Source organism: Dasypus novemcinctus, chromosome 3, assembly GCF_030445035.2.
Source record: "Dasypus novemcinctus isolate mDasNov1 chromosome 3, mDasNov1.1.hap2, whole genome shotgun sequence".
In the NCBI taxonomy this organism is placed as follows: domain Eukaryota; kingdom Metazoa; phylum Chordata; class Mammalia; order Cingulata; family Dasypodidae; genus Dasypus; species Dasypus novemcinctus.
Genome location: NC_080675.1, coordinates 111,728,175 through 111,751,968, shown reverse-complemented (window position 1 = coordinate 111,751,968; position 23,794 = coordinate 111,728,175). Strand labels below are relative to the sequence as shown.

At 42.9% G+C, this 23,794-nt stretch overlaps 1 long non-coding RNA gene across 1 annotated transcript in view; it reads left to right on the top strand.

Annotated features, from left to right (window-relative positions):
- Window positions 1–10,938: 10,938 nt before the first annotated feature.
- The window catches only part of LOC139438696 (uncharacterized), a 41,524-nt gene continuing 28,668 nt past the window's right edge, over window positions 10,939–23,794 (top strand). Inside the window, exon 1 of the long non-coding RNA XR_011648410.1 lies at window positions 10,939–11,107. This is a non-coding gene — a long non-coding RNA (uncharacterized lncRNA). The remainder of the gene's footprint in view (window positions 11,108–23,794) is intronic.

Sequence of the window (23,794 nt, the reverse complement as noted above, 5' to 3'; positions counted from 1 at the left end):
AGCGTGAAAAGAAAGAGCAGCCTGCCCAGGAATGGCGCCGCCCACACTTCCCGTGCCGCTGACGACAACAGAAGCGGACAAAGAAAAAAGACGCAGCAAATAGACACCAAGAACAGACAACCAGGGGAGGGGGGGAAATTAAATAAATAAATAAATCTTTAAAAAAAAAAAAAAAAAAGAAAAGAAAAGAAAAGTTCAATGAGTTTTTCCAAACATCTACAACCATGTAACTATACCCCAATGAAGACAGAAAAGTTCATCACCTCAGAAAGTTCCCTCCTGCCTCTGTAGGAGTCCCCAAATGCACTTGGTGCCAGGCAACCACTGATCTCCTGGCACTGTGGATGAGTTTTTGTCTGTTCTAGAATTTCAAATAAATGGAATCGTACAGCCTGTACTCTTTTGTGTCTGGCGTCCTTCACTCAGCAAAATATTTCTAAGATTCATCCATGGAGTGTGTATCAGTAATACGTTCTTTTTAATTACTGACTTGTCTTCAGTTGGATGGATGGATATGCCATATTTGTTTATCCATTCTCCTGCCAATAGGTATTTGGGTGGTTTCCAGTTTTTGGCTCTTGTGAATAAAACTGCTATGAACATTCATGTACAAGTCTTTTGTGGATATATATTTTCATTTCTCTTGAATAACTACCTCAGAGTAGAATTACTGTGTCCCATGGTAAGCGTATGTCAACTTTATGAGAAACTGACTGTTTTCCAAAGTGGTTGTACCATTTTATACTCCTGCCGGCAGTGAATGAGAATTCCAAGTGCTCCATAGACTCACCAAAACTTGGTATGGTCATTCTTTTTAATTTGCGCCATTCTGGTGGCTGGGTATCTCATTGTGGTTTTAATTTGCATTTCCCTGATGGCTAATGGCACTGAGCATCTTTTCATGTGTTTACTGGCCATTTGTATAATGCTTTAGTGAAGTGTCTTTTGCCCATTTATTTATTTTTTATAATATATTTCTTTTTTTATTTACTCAACAAGTGTTTACTGAGGTCGTTGTGGTACTTATGGTACTTACAGTTGTTTCCTTTTATCCAGGTAAGGAAAGTAAGTTCAAAGAAGGATGTTTACCCAAGCTTTCTTAGAGTAGAAAACCAGCAATTTGTGGCAGTAACCCCAAATTACACTGTGCAGCCACCTGTACTGTAACGGGGAGGCCTGTCATGCCCGGGCTGTGCTGAGTGACATCTACCTGCTTAGGCTATACCCAAGGCACCCAGATGCTGTAGCAAAGCAGAACCAGCTGCTGCTTTAGCTTCCCGCCCAGTAAAAATAAAATGTAAAATCCAGATGTGCAAATGTCCACATTTTATAAATTACTAAACACTTAAATTGGAAAAAGATTCTGTAAATATGGCTACATGGATGTTTTGTAGACCAAGTAGACAAAGCAATTTTATTTAAAGCCCACAGGACAGAATGCAAAATGATACCATTTATGCAATAGACATCACATTGGTTGTTGAGTTATTTGCTGAAATTGTATTTCAAGCATTGATCCTGCTTGAAAGGCAGGTATAGAAAGGATTTCCAATATGATGAACAACGCATGGACTGAAAAGCAGATGAAAATATGCTTAGAATTAAGTACAAAGTAAATGTTGTGTTTTCTTCAACATTCCATCCACATTCTTGTTCTTAAGTAAAAGAATGGGTTCTAAGTATTTAATTTTTAAAAAGGAAAATGACAATAAGTAAAACAAGCAAAATACATTCTTAAAAATACATTTTATACACAGACACAGCCAAAACCTGGCAGCCACTGCCACATCTAGAAACAACTGTCGTTGGGAAGGTCTCCTGGTTTCCACCAAGGAGAGGGACTTTTCCTGATCTGCCACCCCGCACCGACTCCTACACAGTCTCGTACCCCCAGTCTAGCTGCAGAGAGGAGGAGCAGTCCTGCACGCCAGATCGCCTTCCTTCCTGCAGGGGGCGTTCAGGGGCGGGAGGGAACGCGGCCACCGCAAGCAGCACTGCCACCTTGTGGCTCGACAAGGTCCCACCTTCGGATAAGGCCCCAGGGACCCTCAGGGGGCCGCTTTCCTGTCAGAAGAAAACATTTTGGTAATTCAGCGACATTTGTTCAAATACAACTTTTGTTTTTCTTAATATGAAAGTACATAATTTTCATTTTATAAAATTTAGAAAGTAGAAATACGCAAAAAGAAAATGAAAAAAATCACCTGTAAACCCAACCCCCAATCAAGGTTAAGCTGTTGGCTGTGTATTCTTCATCCTTTTTCCAATTTTTTCCTCTTTTTTAAAAAACAAAAATGGGATCATACGGTGCATACTGTACTTTTCATAAACTTAATATAATATTGTGTATGAAATTTTCCAGTTGTTAAACATTATTCAGCCACATCTTTTTTTTAAAGAAAAATTCCCAAAATATACTAAAGTAGAGAGACTTCTATAGTGAGCGCCTTTATATAAATCATACAGCCTCAACAACTAAACAATTATCAACACACTGCCCACCTCCACAACATTTTTTATTTTTTTGAGGTACAGGGGCTGGGAATTGAACCTGGGACCCCATAAGGGGGAACCTAGCACTCCACCACTGAGTCACATCCGCTTTCTCCGTTGGTTTTTTCGTCTGTCTGCTCACTGTTTTTCTTTGTTTGTAGGAGGCACTGGGAACCAAATCCCCGACCTCCCATCTGGGAAGCAGGCGCTCAACTGCTTGAGCCACATCAGTTCCCCCACAGCATCATTTTTAATGACTGCCTTATTCCTTTCTTTGGGTGTCTGGGCCATATTTTAACTGAAACTTTATTGTTGAACATTACATTATGTCTGCTTTTTCACTCTGGGAAGCAATGCTGGTGTGAACATCCTTGTTGCTGAATCTTTACAGACATCCATGGTTATTTTCTTGGTTAAATTCCCAAGTAAAATAGATGATGAAGTTTGTAACATGGTTCATATATATTACCAAGATCCTTTCTAGAAAGGCTGAATTAGTAACCTTTCTAAACATTAAAAAGGGGGAAAAAAGGAAAGAGAGAGAGAAAGGAAAAGAAGAAAAGAAAGGAAGGGAGGGCGGGAGGGAGGAGAGGATCTTCTTTCCATATGATAGTGGGGAGAAAATTTATGACAAAAATGTTATAAATTCAGCAACGTCTTAAGTGACTTTTATTTTTACTAGTCACAATTACACCAACAGCCTTTTCCTCAACATTTTGAAAATGTCTTACTTCAAAAATTTCAAGCATACAGAAAAGTTTAAAGAATAGTACTATAAGCACCCCATACCTTCCACCAAGCTTCAAAATTTTTAAACATTTTGCCCCTTTGTCTTCTGTGTGTGTGTGTGTATATATATACACATCTATAAATATATATATATATATACACATCTTCTGCTGGGCTTTTTGGAAGTAAAATGGAAACCTCATGCCACTTCATCACTAAATACATTACCATGCATCTACTAAAAATAAAGGCACTCCCCTACATAACTACAAAACCATTATCACACCTAAGGAAGTTAACAATAATTCTTTATACTCTAACATCCAGTCTATATAAAAATTTCCCCAATTGTTCCCAATTATGGGTTGTTTTTTTTAAACAGGATCTTATCAGGGCTCATGAATAGCAATTGGATGTTTTATTGCTTTTATTTCTTTTAATCTAGAATAATCATTCCTTTTTTATCCCCATGACATTGTATTTTTGAAGACTCCAGGCCAGCTTCCCCACAGGATGGTCCACATTCTGGATATTAGTGATTGTTCATTCATGGTATTGTTTATTGTGTTTCTCTATCCCCTGCAGTTTCTGTAAAATGGCAGTTAGGCCCTTTGTAAAAAGAGCTGAACCCTTACTAACTGTATTATAGGTCCTGCGTATATTCTGTCCTTTCCTACCATGTGACTTGCAGTGCTCTTTTTTTTCAGAGAAGTTTACAGAAAAGTTATTCAGAAAATACAGAATTCCCATATACCTGTCCTCCATTATTAACACCTTGCATCAGTATGGTACATTTGTTACAACTGATGAAATAATATTATTATAATTGTTCTATTAACAATAGTACATGGTTTATATTAGGGTTTCCTGTTTGTGACGTACAGTCTTATTCTTTTTTTAAAAAATGTTTTATTCTAGTAACATATGTGCAACCTAAACTTGGCCTTTTTAACCACATTAAAATATATAATTCAATGCTGCTAATTATATTCACAATGTTGTGATACCTTCACCACCAAATCTTTTCCATCACCCCAATAGAAGTTCTGTACAATTGAAGCAATAACTCTACATTCCCTACCCTTATCCCAGTCCCTGGTAAACCTTATTTTAGTTTCTCACTGTATGAATTTGCTTACTCTAGTTATTTCATATCAGTTAGACCATACAATATTTGTGCTTTTGTGTCTGGTGTATTTCACTTAGCATGATGTCTTCAAGGTTCACTCATGTAGTTGCATGTATCTGAACTTTATTTTTATAACTGAATAATATTTCATTGTGTGTATATACCACATTTTATTTTTCCATTCATCAGTTGATGAACACTTGGGCTGCTTCCATCTTTTGGCAATTCTGAATAATGCAGTACTCCTTTTTGTAGGAAGAATGTACTTCCCTGCCCCATCAATGGAAGGTATGGCCTTAATGACTTTCTCTGGCCAATGAAATGTGAATGACATAAGCGCTTCCTTGTGGAAACCTTAAGCACAATGGCAGGCTTCCACAACTACTTTGTTCCTCTGCCATGAGAATGCATGTCCCAGACAGGGCCTATGTCTTTAGCCTGGACCACAGAATGAAGAAGATAACACAGCAGAACCTCAGGTGACTCCACCAATATGAAATGAAGGCTCATGAGAGATAAATCCTTGTTCTCATAAGCCACTGAGATTTTGGGGTCATTTGTTACTACAATAAAACTTAGGGAAACAAGTTAATATAGAAACTAATTAATTAACTGATTGCTATATAATATATAAGCATATACGTGAGATGTTATTTATTTCATCTACAGGTGACCTTGCTATATTCATGGATTTGAGGGTAGTACCCCTCGTAACGCTCTAGGTATAACCACTGCCTAATGTGTCTCTATATTAACTTATGACCTCAAGCAGCTGAAGACCCAGGGAAACGGAACCTGAGCCTGGGACCAGCCTATCAAAGTTAACTAACGATGGGAGTTGGTTAGAAGGCAGGGTCTGGAGCAAGAATTATTTGTTGGATAAATGAATGATTTTTAAAAAACTTTTTGTTTGGAAATACTTCTAACTAACAGGTTACAAAAACAATACAAACCCCATACAGAGAACTTTAACATACACTTACCCACCAGTATCCAGATCCACCAATTTTAACATTTTGCCAGATTTTCTATATCACTCTATCTATCTATCTATCTATCTATCTATCTATCTATCTATCTATCTATCTATCTATCTTTCTATATCTACCTACCTACCTACCTACCTACTTTTTTTAGTTTGCCAAAGGGCGGCTGATGCAAAGTACCAGAAATGGGTTTACTTTTATAAAGGGGAATTATTTGGGGGTAAAGGCTTACCTCAAGGCTGTGAAAAGTCCAAACTGAGATGCCATAAGAGGTGATTTCTCACCAAAGTCAGCTGCCAGGTGTTGAGATAGCTGGCCGCCTATCTCTGCCTACGTTTGAGCGCAGCTGCAGGGAAACAGGCATAGGGCTGGTCTCTTTCCCATCTTGTCTATCAGTCTCGGCTGCTCCATCTCCCCAAGTTCAGCTGCCTATTGGACATATAGCTCATCTCTCCCTGGGCCTCAGCTCTTTGAGCCTCTGGGGGCTTCTCTTCTTTTCAGCTGCCCCATGGGCCCAGCCTCTACGGGGCTTTTTGCTTAAGTGATCCCCTAGTCCTCTCTCAGATGGCAGGGTAAGAAATGGCAGCTTCTTTTTCCTGCATCTATTTCTCTGTTTTTATCAGATCCAGCAAAAGGGAGGGGACTAAACTTGAGTCACATGTAAGTGATATAGTAAGTGATATAGTCCGATTGAAAGGGTCTCACACACACAGGAATGGATTATTTCACAAATACAATCTTTCTTTTTCAGGGATTCATAAAATAATTTCAAACTGCCATTTTATCTATCTATCTATCTATCTATCTATCTATCTATCTATCTATCTATCTATCTATCTATCTATCTATCTATCTTTCTATCTATCTATCTATCTTTCTATCTATCTATCTATCTATCTATCTATCTATCTATCTATCTATCTATCTATCTATCTATCTATCATCTATTTATCATCAACTATTTGCCTAGCTATCAATCCATTTTCTGAACACTTGAGTGTAGGTTGAATACATCATGCTCCTTGAACACATAGTGTTGCCATATACATTTCCTAAAAACAAGGATATTCACTTATGTAGCCCCCTTAAATGCAGTTATCAAGTTTAAGAAATTTAACATAAGCTTACAGTCTACATTTTAAGTTTTTCATATGTCCCAATAATGATCTTTTGAGCCTTTTCTCCTCTCTTGTTAGAGCTTATCCAGGATCATGTATTGCAACTAATTGCCATTGTCTCTTTAGTTGCTTTTTCATTTATTTATTTTTTCATGGTAACATATCTACAACATAAACTTTCCCTTCTCAACAACTCCCAAGCATACCATTCAATGTAATTAATCACATTCTCTATTTTGGGGTACCTCACCACCTTCCATTACTAAAACTTTTTCATCTCCCCAAACAGAAAGTCTATACACATTATGCAATAACTTTCCATTTCCCCTGCCTCTGCCTCTGGCAACCTGCCCTCTAATTTCTGTCTCTTTGAGCTTGCATATTCTCTGATAGTTTCTTTGTAGTTATCATGCAGCTTAACATCCTAAATCTATAATAATCTCATTTGCTTTAATACCAAATTAACTTCAATAGCAAACATAGCTTTAATACCAAATTAACTTCAATAGCAAACATAAATTGTGTTTCTATACCCCTCTATTCCCCAACCTTAGTGTAGTTCTTGTCACATATACATTATGTGTCCCAAACCATGGCTTTATCATTACATTTTATGTATTTGCCTCTTTTTTTTTTTGGCTGGGTGTGTCTGTTCACTGTGTGATCTTCTGTGTCTATTTCTCTTTTTGTCTCCTCTTCTCATTTCTCCTCTAGGATTCCCGGGGTTTTGATCCTAGAAATCTCTGATGTGGAGAGAGGTTCCCTGTCACTTGTGCCACCTCAGTTCCTGGTTTCTGTTGTGCCTTGCTTTGACTCTCCCCTTTGTCTCTCTTTTGTTGCACACAACATAAATTGTGTTTCTTTACCTCTCTATTCCCCAACCTTAGTGTAGTTCTTGTCACATATACATTATGTGTCCCAAACCATGGCTTTATCATTACATTTTATGTATTTGCCTCTTTTTTTTTTTTGGCTGGGTGTGTCTGTTCACTGTGTGATCTTCTGTGTCTATTTCTCTTTTTGTCTCCTCTTCTCATTTCTCCTCTAGGATTCCCGGGGTTTTGATCCTAGAAATCTCTGATGTGGAGAGAGGTTCCCTGTCACTTGTGCCACCTCAGTTCCTGGTTTCTGTTGTGCCTTGCTTTGACTCTCCCCTTTGTCTCTCTTTTGTTGCACCATCATCTTACTGTGTGACTCATTTGAGTAGGCCCATGGCTTGCCATGTGGGCACTGGCTCGCCGTGCGAGCGTGCCTTCCAGGAGGCCACAGGGGTCGAACCTGGGTCCTCCCTTGTGGTAGGCAGAAGCCCAATCACTTGAGCCACATCCTCTTCCCTGTATTTGCCTTTTATTTATTTATTTTTTTTTAAAAAATATTTATTTTTATTTATTTAATTCCCCTCCCCTCCCCCGGTTGTCTGTTTTCTGTGTCTTTTTGCTGCGTCTTGTTTCTTTGTCCGCTTCTGTTGTCGTCAGCGGCACGGGAAGTGTGGGCGGTGCCATTCCTCGGCAGGCTGCTCCCTCCTTCGCGCTGGGCGGCTCTCCTTATGGGTGCACTCCTTGCGCGTGGGGCTCCCCTACACGGGGGACACCCCTGTGTAGCACGGCACTCCTTGCGCACGTCAGCACTGCGCATGGGCCAGCTTCACACGGGTCAAGGAGGCCCGGGGCTTGAACCGCCGACCTCCCATGTGGTAGACGGACGCCCTAACCACTGGGCCAAAGTCCATTTCCCTGTATTTGCCTTTTAGATACTGTAGGAAATAAAAAGTGGAGTTACAAACCGAAAATACAATAGTACTGGCATTTATATTTATCCATTTTGTTACCCTTACCAGAGATCTTTATTTTGGCTTTGATCTATTGTTCATGATCTTTTCCTTTCAACCTGCAGAACTCCCTTTAGCATCTCTTGTAGGGCCAGTCTAGTGGTGATGAAGTCCCTCAAGCTTTTATTTATCTGGGAATGTCTTAATCTCTCCCTCATTTTTTTTAAAGATTTATTTTATTTTTTATTCCTCCCTGCCCCCTCGTTTGCACTCACTGTCTGCTTTCTGTGTCCATTTGTTGTGTGCTCTCTGTGTCTGCTCGTCTTCTCTTTAGGAAACACTAGGAACTGAACCTGGGATGTCCCATGTGGAGAGAGGCACTCAATTGCTTGAGCCACCTCAGCTCCCTGTTTTGTTGTGTCTCTCATTGTCTTTCCTTTGTGTCTCATTGTATCACCTTATTGTGTCAGTTCACTGCACCTGCCCATTTCTTGTCTTCTCCAGGAGGCACCAGTAACTGAACCCAGGACCTTCCATGTGGTAGGCGGAAGCTCAATCACGTAAGCCACATCTGCTTCTCTCTCCCTCAGTTTTTTAAAAAAATATATGCCCCCTTGCCTTCGGCACTTGCTTGCTGTCTGCTTTCTGTGTCCATTCACTGCACATTCTTCTGTGTCTGCTTGTCTTCCTTTGTTGTGTCATTTTGCTGTGGCAGCTCTCCATGGGCATAGGCCATCAGCTCTCTGCAGGCGTGGGCCAGCTTGCCTTCACAAGGAGCCCTGGGAAGCGAACCCAGGGCCTCCCATATGGTAGACAGGAGCCCAATTGATTGAGTCACAGCTGCATCCCTCTCTCTCTCATTTTCAAAAGACAGTTTTGCAGGATATAGGATTCTTGGTTGGCAGTTCTTTATTTTCAGCACTTTAAATATGTCATCCCACTGCCTTCTTGCCTTCATGGTTTCCAGTGAGAAACTGGTGCTTAATCTTATGAGGCTCCCTTGTACAAAGAGATTGCTTCTCTCTTGTGGTCTTCAGCATTCTCTCCTAATCTTTGGTATTTCAATTAAACTATGCCATGGCTTGGTTCTCTTTGGGTTTATCCTGTTTGGAGTTCACTGAGTGTCTTTGATGTGTATTTTTATGTGTTTTGTTAAATTTGGAAAGTTTTTGGCCATTATTTTTTTTAATGTTCTCTTGTCTTTTTCTCTCTTTCTTTTCCCGCATTGCATATATTGGTACACTTGATGATGTCCAACAGCTTCCTCAAGCTCTCTTCACTTTTCTTTCTGTCTATTCCTCAGACTGGATGATTTCAATGGTCTTGTCTTCAAGTTCACTAATTCTTTTTTCTGCCAACTCCAATCTACTGTTGTACCTCTCAAGGGAATTTTAAAGTTTTCTTACTTAGTCTTCAGTTCCATTTGGTTCCTTTTTATAATTTCTGGGTCTATATTGATAGTCTCATTGTCTCAGCTATTGTTTTCCTAATTTCCTTTAGTTGTTTGTTCATGCTTTCTTTTAGCCTTTTGAGTATATTTAGGACCATTTTTTAAAAGTCTTTATCTGGTATGTCCCAGGTCTGGTCCTCCTGTCTGGATCCTGTCACCAAGAGGTAAAAATACCATCTCTCCATAGGAGAGGCTGCTAGCCTTCCACAAAGAAGGGCCAGACAGAGAAATGAAGACTCCTGAGTCCTGTCTAAGACCTATATAGCACCTCAGAACTAACCCTGCAACAGCATCTCCCTAAATGATGGGTGCTCCTTCCCTATCCCATATTTTGCAATTCCAAGAAAATATCCATGTTCCCCTCTGCCCCAAGGTTGGAAACTGAGAGAGAGAGAGAAAGAGAGAAGGAGGGAGGAGAGAGAGAGAGGGAGGGAGCAAGGGAGGGAGAGAGGGAGGAAGGAAGGAAGGAAGGGAGGAAGGGAGGAAGGGAGGAAGGGAGGAAGGGAGGAAGGAAGGAAGGAAGGAAGGAAGGAAGGAAGGAAGGAAGGAAGGAAGGAAGGAAGGAAGGGTCTTTCCAGTTTTTGCACATTGACCTGTGTGAGCAAATGCTCTCCCTCAGTGCTTATCCATAAAATGAGTTTAGAGAATTTCTCCAGGCTAAAGTGTACGAACCTCTTTAATTCTTTTCGCACAAGCATCTGATCTTGGGCATTCGTGTGTGTGTGTGTGTGTGTGTGTGTGTGTCCCTAGGAATTCCCATTACATGGATATGAATGTCCCTTCCTCCCTAGGAAATAGTTTCCTCACAGTCCCGGGCACTGGCAGGGCAAGTCCTGGGATAGTGAACCTGCAGTGAGTGTCCTGGTTCAGTCCCTAAGGCTGCTACCAGAGACTGGGCCAGACACACATGCTCCCAGTATGTCCATGAGCGGTCCTCTTCTCCCTCTGGAATTGGAACCAGAGACCTATACTGGGAGAAGTGTGAGCTGGCTCTGTGCTGAGCTGGTAGGGGTTTGGGGGAGCGGCCAGACAGGGTGTCACAAGATCCCATGACTTTTTTTTTTTTTAAAGATTTATTTATTTATTTCTCTCCCCTTCCCTCCCTCCCCCCAGTTGTCTGCTCTCTGTGTCCATTCGCTGTGTGTTCTTCTGTGACTGCTCCCATCCTTATCAGCGGCACTGGGAATCCAAGTTTCTTTTTGTTGTGTCATCTTGTGTCAGCTCTCTGTGTGGGCGGCGCCATTCCGGGGCAGGCTGCACTTTCTTTCACACTGGGCGGCTCTCCTTACGGGGCGCACTCCTTACGCATGGGGCTCCCCTACGCAGAGGACATCCCTGCGTGGCAGGGCACTCCTTCGTGCATCAGCACTGCGCATGGGCCAGCTCCACACGGGTCAAGGAGGCCTGGGGTTTGAACCGTGGACCTCCTATGTGGTAGGTGGACGCCCTAACCACTGGGCCAACTCTGCTTCTCCCCACCACTTTTAAGTTGCTTTTTTCTTGATTTGGTGCTCATCCTGATTCTTCAGTTCTTTAACTGTTTTCTGGAATTTGAGAAAGATGTTTCTGCTATTTCTTGCTGATTGTCAAAGTTTCTGTGGAGGGACAGAACCCCAATGTTTCTCACTCTGCCATTTTTTATTTTTTAATTAGAGAAGTTGTGGGTTTATAGAACAATCATGTATAAAATACAAGATTCCCATATACCATCCCACCACCATCACTTTGCTTTGGTCTGAAACATTTGTTACAATTGATGATAGTACATTCAAAAAATTGTACTATTAATTAAAATCCGTGATTTAACTTAGGGTTCCCTGTTTGTGTAGGGAAGCTCCATGGATTTTTTAAAAAATTTTATTCAGTTACCATATATATAATCTTACACTTCCTCCTTTAATCATATTCAGCTCTCTATTCCAGTGCTGCTAATTGTGTTCACATTGCTGTGCTACCATCACCAGCATGCGTTACCTAAACATTTCCATCATCTAAAATAGGAACCCTATATATTTTAAGCCTTAGCTTCTCATTCCCTATCCTTACTTGTTCCCCTGGTAGACTTTATTCTGGATTATGACTCTTTGAATTTGCTTATTCTATTTGTTTCTAAACCGTGAGATCATACAATATTTGTCCTTTTGTATCTGGTTGATTTTGCTCAACATGATGTCTTCAAGGTGCATCCATCTTGTTGCAAGTCTCAGGACTTCATTTCTTTTTATGGCTGAATAATATTCCATTGTATGTCTATATCACACTTTGTTTATCCAGTCATTGGTTGATGGACACTTGGGATCCTTCCATCTTTTAGGCAATTGTGAAAAATGCCGCTATGAAAATCAATGTGCAAATGACTGCCATTTTGATGAGGCAGCAGCAATGAATGAATGATTTGTTTGCATCCTAGTGCAGTAGTTTTCAAGGGCCAGTCTATGGACCACTGATGATCTTGGAGGTATTTTCAACAGGCAGGCACAAAATAAAGACTGTGTAGTGAGTTTTTTAAAAAGCCAATCAAATGTCACTTAAAAGACTATTGTTAATCCACTTGACCAATTATTTACTAATTTCTAAGGGAAAACATAGTAATTTAACAGTGAAGGAAACCTAATGGACACTACTTTAATCTAGTAATCAGAGTTATCTCACAAAATAGGATAAACGAATATTATGCACCTCCTGGTGTGGTATTTTTTTGCCAAAAATGTATAACTTGAATATAATTATGTGGAAACATCAGAGAAACCCAAACTGAGGGACATCCCCATAATAACTGACTGTACGTTTCAAAAGATGTTAATATTGTAAGAGATAAAGAAAGACTGAGGAAATATTCTAGTTTAAAAGAGACTGAAGAGACTGGACAACTAAATGCAATATGATCCTGGACTGGATCTTGGACATGAGATAGAGCAATTAAAATAAAAATACCAGTAGGGAGCGAGAGGGGGCACACTATTGGGACACTTGGCAAAACTCTAACAAGACACAGAGATTAACATTTTGCTAGACAGAGGTCATACTAGCTTTTATGTAGCCAGGAAGTTGTATTGTATCATTAATGCTAAATTTCCTGATTTTGATAATCACACTGTAGTCTTTCCAGATAAAGAAGCACAATACCTACAGTTTACTTTCAAATGGTTCAGAAAAAAAGTTTTATGTATGTAGAGACTATTCTCTATCTTGCTCTCTGGTGTGTGTGTGTGTGTGTGTGTGTGTATGTGTGTATATGTATATAAAGAATGATAAACCAATATGGTAAAAGATTAATAGTTGGTGAATGTTGGTGGAGAGTATTTGGAATTCTTTATAAATTCTTGCAACTTTTCTATAATTTCAAATTAATTTTTTAAGTAAAAAAAAATGCAGTCTATTGTTAATCCTGAAATATTCCCATATTTTTTAAATTAAAGTTTGTTTATAAATGAAATTATAGAGATAGTAGATGGTAGTTATTTTGTTCTTTAAAAAAATTTTTTTTAATTAAAGTTAATAGATCACAAGGAATGTTACATTAAAAAACATAAAAAAAAACAAGAAACATAAGAGTTTTCCATATAACCCACTCCCACCCCCACCACAGATGGTAGTTATTTTGAATGAACTTCCTTGGCAAAGTAAAAAGGTGGCCACCCCCTGGTGGTCCCTTCCCCAACGTTTTTCCTGCGTGCAAGAAATCCTAAAATGTGGGTAACACTCCTGCCTTCATCTAGTGGGAGGGCACAGGGTGTCCTCAGTGATGGGCCAAGAACAGCTCTGTGGAGGCCTCATGGGGCAGGAGGGACCTGCATGCACGCATTTTCCTGGGCAACAATCCATAGCACACATCGTGAGTGCTTCTGGAAAGGAGAGCCCAGCCTCCCTTGGCGTGTGCCTGGCTGTTGAGCCTGAAGTGTGGTGGGGCTCCAGAACCGACCAGCGGGACAGAGCTGACCTCCGTCTCAATCTAGAGAGGGCAAGTTGATAGACTGAGGGAACTATGGCAAGTGATAAAGGCAGACTCTCATTAAGCTCTGAGCTGTGTAGGGCTTGGACCTTGATGCAAGGGGTAGGATTTGGCTAAGCCAGGGGAGAAACTGGTGATCTGCCCTTCTGGGGGTCCCTACCACACTCAGGAGGAGCTCAGAAGGTGACTATGTTGTGGCCGTCATTTCAGGAAACAGAATCAGGTGGGGAAAGTCTAAGGATTAAAAGCCAACCCTTGTTTTTCTCACCAATTCCTGGTGGGGACGTTTAATTGACAGAACAGCACCCCTTCTCCTTCTCCACTATGAAGACTAGTATGTCCTCTGTCCCAGCAGAACCCAGGACCCTCAGCCACAGGCGAGATTAAGAAAGGGGGCTCTAATCCTCTGGGCAGAAGAAGCAGGGGGCTAAATCTGTTCTGTGGACCCTGTCAGGCCTGCAGGACAGGAAGAAAGGATCCTGCAGGCCCCTGCACTGACAGCTCTGTAGCACAAGTGACGTTATAGGCTGGGTGGGCTGGGGCAGGGCAGGAGCCAGCCCCACCAAGGGAACCCATCAGTGATGAGGTTAGGGGAGGTGGGGACACAGACCCCCTCCTGAAGGTACCGACCTCTCCTGGGCCTGTCTTCGGGCACAAGCTGGAACCTCACCAGGGGGATACCAAAAGCCACACGAACTGCGTCAAGCTGGGTCAGGATAGGGCTCTGTGTTGGGTGAGAACAGTGATCCCAGACTCAAGGGTGTGTTTGTGTGTGTGTGTGTGTGTGTGTGTGTGTGTGTGTTGAGGCCTGAATCAGGGACCATGATGACAGCTGGGGGAAAGCAGCATTTGGGGTACAAGCTAAGGATCAAGATTAGTGAAGAGGAGTAGACAGGGAGCCAGAGACAGCCACTGAAGACTCTTCACTGTTGGCTGAGTGGGAAATAGGGATGGGAACGGGGTGAGGGTTGAGTCCCAGGGTTAGAACTGAAGGAGATAAGCTGGTCCTGAACTGTGCTAGGGGTCAAGTGGCAGGGACAGGGCTGGGAAGAGTCTGGGGAAGATTGGGTCACTGGGGAAAACAGGGTGATTAATGGTAAGGAAAAGGGAAAGGAAGGAGGACAAGTCCAATAAAGGGAGAGGGAAAAAGGAGAGGGCCTGTCATTCTGTTCAGAACACGTGTGGGCCTCCCCAGCTCCCTGCAGATCGACATTCAGCAGATGGGGAGTCAGCGCTTCGAGAATTCATGCCTATCACTAAATGGAGGTTTGGGGAGCAGAAAGGGGGCGTTTGTGCCGAGACACAGGTTATGGGGAGGAGCTAGAGACGCTCAGTGGTGGGTTTGGGGGGGCTGCCTGCCTGGGGCTTGCTTGAAAGAGAGCTTGGCTCTCGTCCGCAGCTGCACCACCAGCTGCGCGCACTGAGGTGACCTGTTCTGCACAGGACTGTCTCAGTTCCTGCAACCTCGGGAGAGTCGTCTGAAACCTTGGGTCTAGAACATTCCGTTCCGCCCAAGCAGAGCGCAGGCCCCGGGAGCCGCGGCGAACCGCACACCCAGTGGGCGCGGCGGGACCCCGCGGGCGGCCGCCGCCCCTCGCCCGTCTGGGCCGCTGCGTCCGCGCGGCCGCCCATTCTCCGCCCTGCCGGCGGCGGCGGAACCGGCTGCGCGAGAGGCGCGCTGGGGCCCGCGCGTTCCGGCCGGCTCAGGGCTGGGGGCGGCGCTGCCGGGAAGAGCACGAGACCCCGAGCCTGCCGGGGCCCCTGGGGAGGGGCCGCTGGGCCCGAGGACGTGGCCCTGCGCCCTCATCCGCTCGCCCGTTTTGGAGGCGCGGAGCTGCAAGAGGGGAGAGCCCCCGACCCACACTGGAGCTCGGGCCACTGCTGGGGTCAAGCCGAGGCCACGGGGCCCATCACCCGCCTGGATTACAGGCCACTGTGGCCAGAGCCCCGGAGGCGGGGCCCGGGCCTGCGCGGCGTGGGCGAAGACCAGACGCGATGGAGAGATTTCAGGCCAGGGCGGGGCGGGGCAGGCTCGCCTAGCTGCTGTTGCCTGTTCCCTCCCCATGGAGGGAGTAATTTGCGTTGAGAGGAGGAGGGTTTTGCTGGCCCACAGGTGAGGCAGAAGTAGAGAGCCTCACCCCACCCACCTCCCCACCGCAGGAGCGTCCACCCGAAGGTGCCAAGTCGCCTTTGTTGTTACAGAAACACTTGTGCGGGGGCACTGACCTGAGCTCAGGGCGTGGAACGAGGCAGGTTCTTTTGCTAGAACGTGCACACACAGGTAACGTGATGTAAAATGTCTGTCATTCATTAAACATTGGACTTGTACCCAAGATCTTGCAAGGCACAAGGTCACTTCCCTTCCACGCTTGAAGCAGGACTCAGTCTCACCTCTCCCAAAGCCACATACCCAAGAGCTTTAGTAAATCATGAAGATTTTATTGCAGGCTTATGGAGGGACCGGAGGAACCAGGGGGATTTTCTCAGCAGAGGGTGCAGCGTTTCATTCCATGAGACACCTCTTCCCTTATTCTCCTTTTTTTAGTTGTCCCTCCTTGACCCTTTCTCTGAGCAGCCTCTGATTCTTTCCCAGCCCCAAGCTCTCCCTCCCGGATCTTCCTCTGGGCCTCCCCATCTCTTCCCTTTCATCAAGCAGAGAAGAGCTGGCCCTGCCTTTCCACAACTGCTGGTGGGAACACACACCAGACAGCCTGCTCAGCAAAGACCCTCTCACCCCCAGCAGTCACCCTCTGCTGGGTGGACAGCAAGAGTTTTTATTTCTGAAATACATACTCTCCCAGAGATCCACTTGAGATCTGTATTATTCCCATTTTACAGTGAGGAACCTGGGACTTAGAAAGGTTAAGTAATTTGCCCAATGTAATAAGGGCTGAACCAGTAAGCAAATTCAGGCAGTCAAGCTCCAAGGCTCATATCCTTTCCCCTGACCCAAGCAGCCTCACAGAGGGGCAGTTTAAATAGCCTACCTCTGGTGCAATGTCTTCTGGTCCAACCAGGAGCATCCATCATGGAATGGTTATATATGTGGTGTCCAGATCATGAAATGTGGAATGGCCCTTGCATCATTCTGTGCTGCTTTGGTATTTGAACTTGAAGCACTGTTTTTCAGATATGTCAGAGAGTTAAATTGGATGGCAGAACTATCCACATTTGTACTATTTTGTATTAATCAAATACAAATGTAGATGAGGTACATGTCCCAATTTGAGCCTCACAAGCCCCCTGAGACTGGGGTGAAGTGATTCCACCTCTACAATGTGAATTTCCTTTATGGGAAATTCTAACACATCGTATTTAAAAATGTCTTTTCCAAATATCACCAATTTTGAATGAATTATAAATACTATCTATAAATGCTATATAAATACTACATTTATATGATAGTTATATAGTAATATCTATGTGCCAGGTACTGCTCTAAACACTTTCCATGTATGAACTCTTTTAATAATTACCACAACCTTATGAGGTAGATATTTTTTTAAACTTTTTTTTAATTGAGGTTTAATTTGTATACATTAAAACAAATTTTAAAGTGTAGTTCTGACTTTTGACCACTGTATATAACCATGTAACCCACCTCAATCAAAATATAGAACATTTCCATCACCCCCAGAAAGTTCCTTTTGCCATTTCTCAATGTCATTCAAAGAAACCACCATTCTGATTCTTAATGACATAGATTAGTGTTGCCTATACTAAAACTTCACAAATACTCGTTTGTGTCTTCTTTGATTTAGTGTAATACTTTTGCGGTTCATTCATGCTGTAGCATATATCAGCAGCTTGTTCCTTATTGCTGAATAGTATATTCCATTGTGTGACTATATCACAATGTGTTTATCAGTTTACTTGGTGGGCACTTGGGTTGTTTCTAGTCTTTGACTATTATGAATAAAACTGCTGTGAACATTTACAGATCAGTGTTTGGGTTAGATTTTCATTTCTCTTGGGTAAATATTTTGGAGTAGAATTGCTGGGGCATCGATTAAGTGTTTTTTTAACTTACAAGAAACTACAAAACCTTGTTCTAAAGGGGTTGTTAAGTTCACTACTAAGGTATACAAAAGAGGAAAGTAAGGCCCCGTCAGGTTAATTAATTGCCCCAAAGTAACTTGCCCACACACATGTCGTGGAGTCTCTCTAGTTAGGAATAAATTAGAAAAAGACGAAGCAGGATCTAGGAAAAGAAAAGGCCGTAAGATGGAAGGGAAGAGGATGCTGCCCAGGGAACCGGCCTGGAACTGCCCTCCCCGAGTCCTGGGGGCGAGATCCCTAGCGCAGTGCCACTCCCCTCCCCTCCACGCCCTGCAGGCGCCCTGGCGCCCTGGCGCGCTACTGCTCGCCCAGACTCCCCATGGAAATAGGGCTGCCCTTTACACCCCGGGTCTCCTAGGAAACAGGAGGGCAGAACGATATTCCCAGGGCAATTCTCTGCGGATCCCGCGGATCCTGCGGGGGAGGGGGGAGGGGAGGAGAAAGGAGGGGAGGGGGGAGGGGAGCGGCCCCCTCTGCGCCCCTGACGCTGGCGTGGAGGCCAGGAGCCCCCTCCGGCCTTGGCGGAGTGTTTCAGACTTGGCCGCCACTGCCGCCGCCAGCCCCCAGCGGTCTGCACAGCAAGCGCTGGACTCTTAACCTCTTTTTCTCTTTTCTCCACTAAGTGATTTTTCAGGAAGCAGCTCACATGGAGAAGTGAGGTCACATTTGTATCATAAAATCAAACATCTCAGCTGAATTATCCTTTGGCTAGAAAGACACCAACTCGCAGATTCTAACAATAGAGGTGTTCACTTTGAAACAGGAGCGGAGAAAAATAGATTGTGTGTGTGTATAGAGCAAGGAAAGAGATGTTTAAATGTTGGCATTTTATACAGACAGCCATTTGAACCAGTAAATGCCATCCAACATACAATGGGTAATTGACTGAATACAAAGCAAACACATTTTCATCAATGAGATGGAAAGTACCTTTTATTAACCTGAAGATACACTCTCAGGAGGCCCAATTTACCTGGCAACCGTGAGCCTTTCTACCTTACTTGTCCTTTTGTGTTTATTTTGATTTACTTGAAAGAATGAAGTAGAAATATATATGTGCTCATGAGAAAAATGATAGACGTCTGAGAGGCCTAGTCCATCAAAAAGTTGTCCTCGGAGTTGAGTTGGGTCAGGTTAACCCCTGCAGAGACCCCAAAAGAGAGGCGGCCTGGCGATTTCATTGGGGAGACAGGACTTAGGCTCAAGAAGCAATTAGTGAGCACCACAAGACGGTCTGTACCTCACAATTATGTCACTAGTTATGGAAATGTGCTTTTTCTCCTAAGACCATAATTAGCCTACTCAAGCTGAATTAAAAATTCACTGAAATCTTAATTTTTGATGTAATTTTTTTGGAAAAGGTGATACGTTAACAAGGTCCCAACTTAGGAGATATTTGAAACATTTCCACAAAAGTCTCCCTTCTACCATAGTTCTCAGCTACTGGCTCCCATCTCCTCTCCTCCAGTGCCATTAGTCTGATCCTTCGGTTTCTTTATTCGTCAACAAGCACACAGGGATAATGTTCCCTCTTTTTCAACCAAAATTTGACACTCTTCCCACCATTCTGTATCTTGCTTTTTCCTCTTAAATGTGTCTTGGAGTTCTTTTCATGGCACCTCATAGAGAGCCTCCTCATTTAAAAAATAAAAAAGAAGTATATCAGAGCATGATAGTAATTCACAATATGAATGAATCATAATTTGATTATCCAGTCCTCTTATCTGTGGGCATTTAGGTTGTTTCCAATTTTTTTTTTTTTTTTTTTTTTTAGGTATTGGGGCCAGGGATTGAACCTGGAACCTTTTATGTGGGAAGCTGGCATTCAACCAGTGAATCACATTGGCTCCCCTGAATTGGTTTTTTCATTTATTTGCTTATTTGCTTTTTTGTTTTTAGGAGGCACTGGGGATTGAACCCGGGACCTCCCATGTGGGAAACAGGTGCTCAACCGCTTGAGCCTCATTGCTCCCTGTATACGTCATTTTGCATGTGCATTTCTTCTTTACCAACTTAAAGCGTGATAAGGAGGGGAGCAGATGTAGCTCAGTGGTTGAGCACCTGCTTCCCATGTACGAGATCCTGGGATCAATCGCTGGTACCTCCTGAAAAAAAAAAAGCACACTATAGCTTCCCTCTAACTCAAGGTTTTTTTGTTTTGTTTTGTTTAAAAATATTTATTTTATTTATATCCCCTGCTTCATTGTTTTGTACTTGCTGTCTGCTCTCTGTGTCTGTTCATTGTGTGCTTATCTTCTTTTTAGGAGGCACTGAGACCTGAACGTGGGATCGCCTATGTGGTAGGCAGGTGCCCCAACTACATGAGCCACATTCACTTCCCACTCAGGGGTTTTTAACTAGGGATCCCCTTGAGTGTCTGTGGAAAGATTTCAGGGGGTTTGTGACCTTGAATTGAAAAAAATCAACTTATTATCTTTATTTTCTCTGACCTCCGATGTTGAGTGTCATTTAAGCTATCTGCCGCTGCATTCTGAGAAGGAGTCCGTAGTTTTCACCTGACTGGCAAAGGGGTCCATGGAACAAAAAAGGTTAAGAAACGCTGCTTTAACTGAAGATCTTGCCCTGTCTGCATCTCCCCCTAACAGTGAATGAGGTAGATGTTGGTGATCTTTCCTCTACCTCTTTCATCCCTCAATACATAACGCATTCATCTTGGTGGCACAGCTTTATGACCTTTGGTATGACAGTATAGTGTTCCTATAAGACAATTACATAGTCTTTAATACTTATTATTTGATGCAATGCACTCTAAGTGTTATTTAATATATTTGGGGCAGTGATGATGGGGCGTATTGGATGAAGTCTGGAAATACATCTAGAAATTTTTAATTCATCGTTATGGAAATAACTTCTACTTATAAGGTGTAGCAGAGATGGAGAACTCATGTTCTTCTTCCATAATATAGTGAATTGTCAGGAAGGGGCTGCCCATCCAGGAACTGTATTTTCAGCCTCCTTGTCTACATGGGGCCATATAATCAATTCTCACTGATGGAATATGAACAGGGTTACATGTACCACTTTCAGAGCAGGTTTAAGAAATGTGGGTACCTCCTCCAAGTTCTTTCTTTGCCGATAGGCTACAGAGGATGACAAGGCCCTAGAAGGTGGCAGAGCCACGTGATGGAAGGAATCACCTGGGTCTGAGTCACCAGCTAGTGGTGGCCAAGAATATTAGCACTGGAGTGTTCTGTGAGGGAGAAACGTTTGTGCATGCCTGTGTTGTGCACGCCTCAGAGATGTTGGGATTTATTTGTTACACAGCTAGTGTTGCTTTAACACAAAAATCCTTTTGTTATATGTTGCATTTCCCTGGGATATAGCTTCCATAGGGAATGTAGATCAATCCTCTATTTCAGCTATGAGTTTGGCCCTTCTGTTCTTAGGGAGGTTATAATTTAGTTAAATGTTCTGTCTTTAGCCATGTCCTCTTTTAGCAGTTAGTGACCAGAATGAACAATAGAAGGTCTAAAGTGAAATTTTCAAACAAACATAAAGCTGAAACAGATAGCTTGGTGCTCAATAGAGAATCAGGATCCCAAGTTATCTATCCTGGAATGATGAGTCAAGGGCAACAAAATGCAATATAAGCATGCATGAAAATGTTTGTTGTGTTTTTTGTTTTTCTTTTTGCATGCAAATGATATGCTTTCATGGACAGTGGTTTGAAACAATTCTGTGATTCAGACATTATTATGAATTGGGATATACAACATTTGGAAAGCAATGAAAGAAAAAAGATTATCTCCATCACATGTAAGGGAAAAGCGATTCTTGTACTCTGAGGGATGCAGGTTACTCTCCACTTACCTGAACAAAGAATCTGGATCAGAATGTTTTAAATTGTCATTTATAGGGAAGCGGATTTGGCCCAATGGATAGGGCGTCTGCCTACCACATGGGAGGTCCATGGCTCAAACCCCGGGCCTCCTTGACCCGTGTGGAGCTGGCCCATGTGCAGTGCTGATGCGCGCAAGAAGTGCCGTGCCACGCAGGTGTGTCCCTTGTGTAGCGGAGCCCCACGCACAAGGAGTGTGCCCGGTAAGGAGAGCCGCCCAGCGTGAAAAAAAGCGCAGCCTGCCCAGGAGCGGGACCGCACACATGGAGAGCTGATGCAGCAAGATGATGCAAGAAAAACGAGACAGATTCTGGGTGCTGCTGACAAGAGCACAAATGGGCACAGAAGAACACACAGCAAATGGACACAGAGAGCAGATACTTGGGGGGGGGGCGGGGCGGGCAGGGAAGGGGAGAGAAATAACTAAAAATAATAATAATAAATTGTCATTCATATACTCTGAATGGGTAGAAATATCCATACAGGAAGCGGACTTGGCCCAGTGGTTAGGGTGTCCATCTACCACATGGGAGGTCCATGGTTCAAACCCCCGGCCTCCTTGACCCGTGTGGAGCTGGCCCATGCACAGTGCTGATGTGCGTGCAAGGAGTGCCCTGCCACGAAGGGGTGTCCCCTGCGTAGGGGAGCCCCGGGCGCAAGGAGTGCGCCCCATAAGGAGAGCCGCCCAGTGCGAAAGAAAGTGCAGCCTGCCCAGGAATGGTGCCGCACACATGGAGAGCTGACACAACAAGATGACGCAGCAAAAAGAAACACAGATTCCCGTGCCGCTGACAACAACAGAAGCGAACAAAGAACATGCAGCAAATAGACACAGAGAACAGACAACCGGGGTGTGGGGGGAAGGGGAGAGAAATAAATAAATAAATAAATAAATCTAAAAAAAAAAAGAAATATCCATACAGAGAAGACATAGAGACTTCCCTCTACTTGGAATACCCTGTTTATTTGAAAAATAATAATAAAACACATCAGAAAGAATGGATTCAAGAGATTAAAACCTACAGTTTTTTTATTCATTAAAACTCACATTTATAGGAAAACAGGGACTTGTTCTATGGCAGACTCTGTCTAGGTGCTGAACTCAGTGGTGAAATGGAATATTGTTCTCAGTGAAATTACCATAACAATAATAAATCAGGTTTATAGAGCTTGAGAGCACTACAGTCCAAGATAAATATAATTTGAGTCAAATACATAATTTTTTCTTTTTAGGTACCAGGGCCGGTGATTGAACCTGGGACGTCAATGTGGGAAGCTGGCACTCAACCACTGAGCCATACTGGCTCTCCTGAGTTGGTTTTTTTGTTTGTTTGCTTGTTGTTTGTTTTTAGGAGGCACCGGGAACTGAACCCAGGACCTCCCATGTGGGAAACGGGTGCTCAACTGCTTGAGCCACATCCACTCCCAAATATGTAGTTTTTAATTTTCTACTAGCCATGTTTAAGAAAGTAAAAAGAAACAGGTGAAATTAATTTTATTAATATATTCTATTTAACCTATTATATCCAAAATGCTATCATTTCAACATATATCCAATATAAAAATTACTAACAAGACATTTTACATTCTTTTTTTGGTCTGTCTTCAAAAGCCAGTGTGTATTTTATACTTACAGCATATCTTAACTCAGACTAACCATGTTCCAACTCACATGTGGCTAGTGCCTACCTCGTTAGACAGTACAGTTCCAAAAGTTCCATCCACATTATTTCATTTAATCCTCATAGAAACCCTCTGCCATAGTTATCATTATTTGCATTTTACTGATAATAAAATTTTTACAGAAGTGAAGTCATTACCCCAGGACATACAACAGTAATGGGAGAGCTAGTCGGGTTCAACCCCAACTCTCCTGATGGGCAGCATATCCCAGGAGTAAGTGGTTTTATGTGGAGTCACACAGAACTGAGTTCAAATTCTGACTCTGACATTTACCGCTGCATTACCCCAGGCACACATTTTTTTTCAAACTCTGACACTTGGTTTCATTATCTGAAAAATGGTAATAATAATAATAATAATAATCCTCATAGGTTATTGTGGGATTAAATGAGATAATGCAGGCAAAATGCCTACTCATCACAGAACCTGAACAAGGCAAGTGCTTCATGAAAACTAATGATTATTACCTTGATGACAAGCCAGCACTCTTGGCATCTTACCACACTATTCTGCAGGAGCGTCTTGGGCTCATTCTTGATGAGTAACTTTTACTAAGAAGCACTGAACT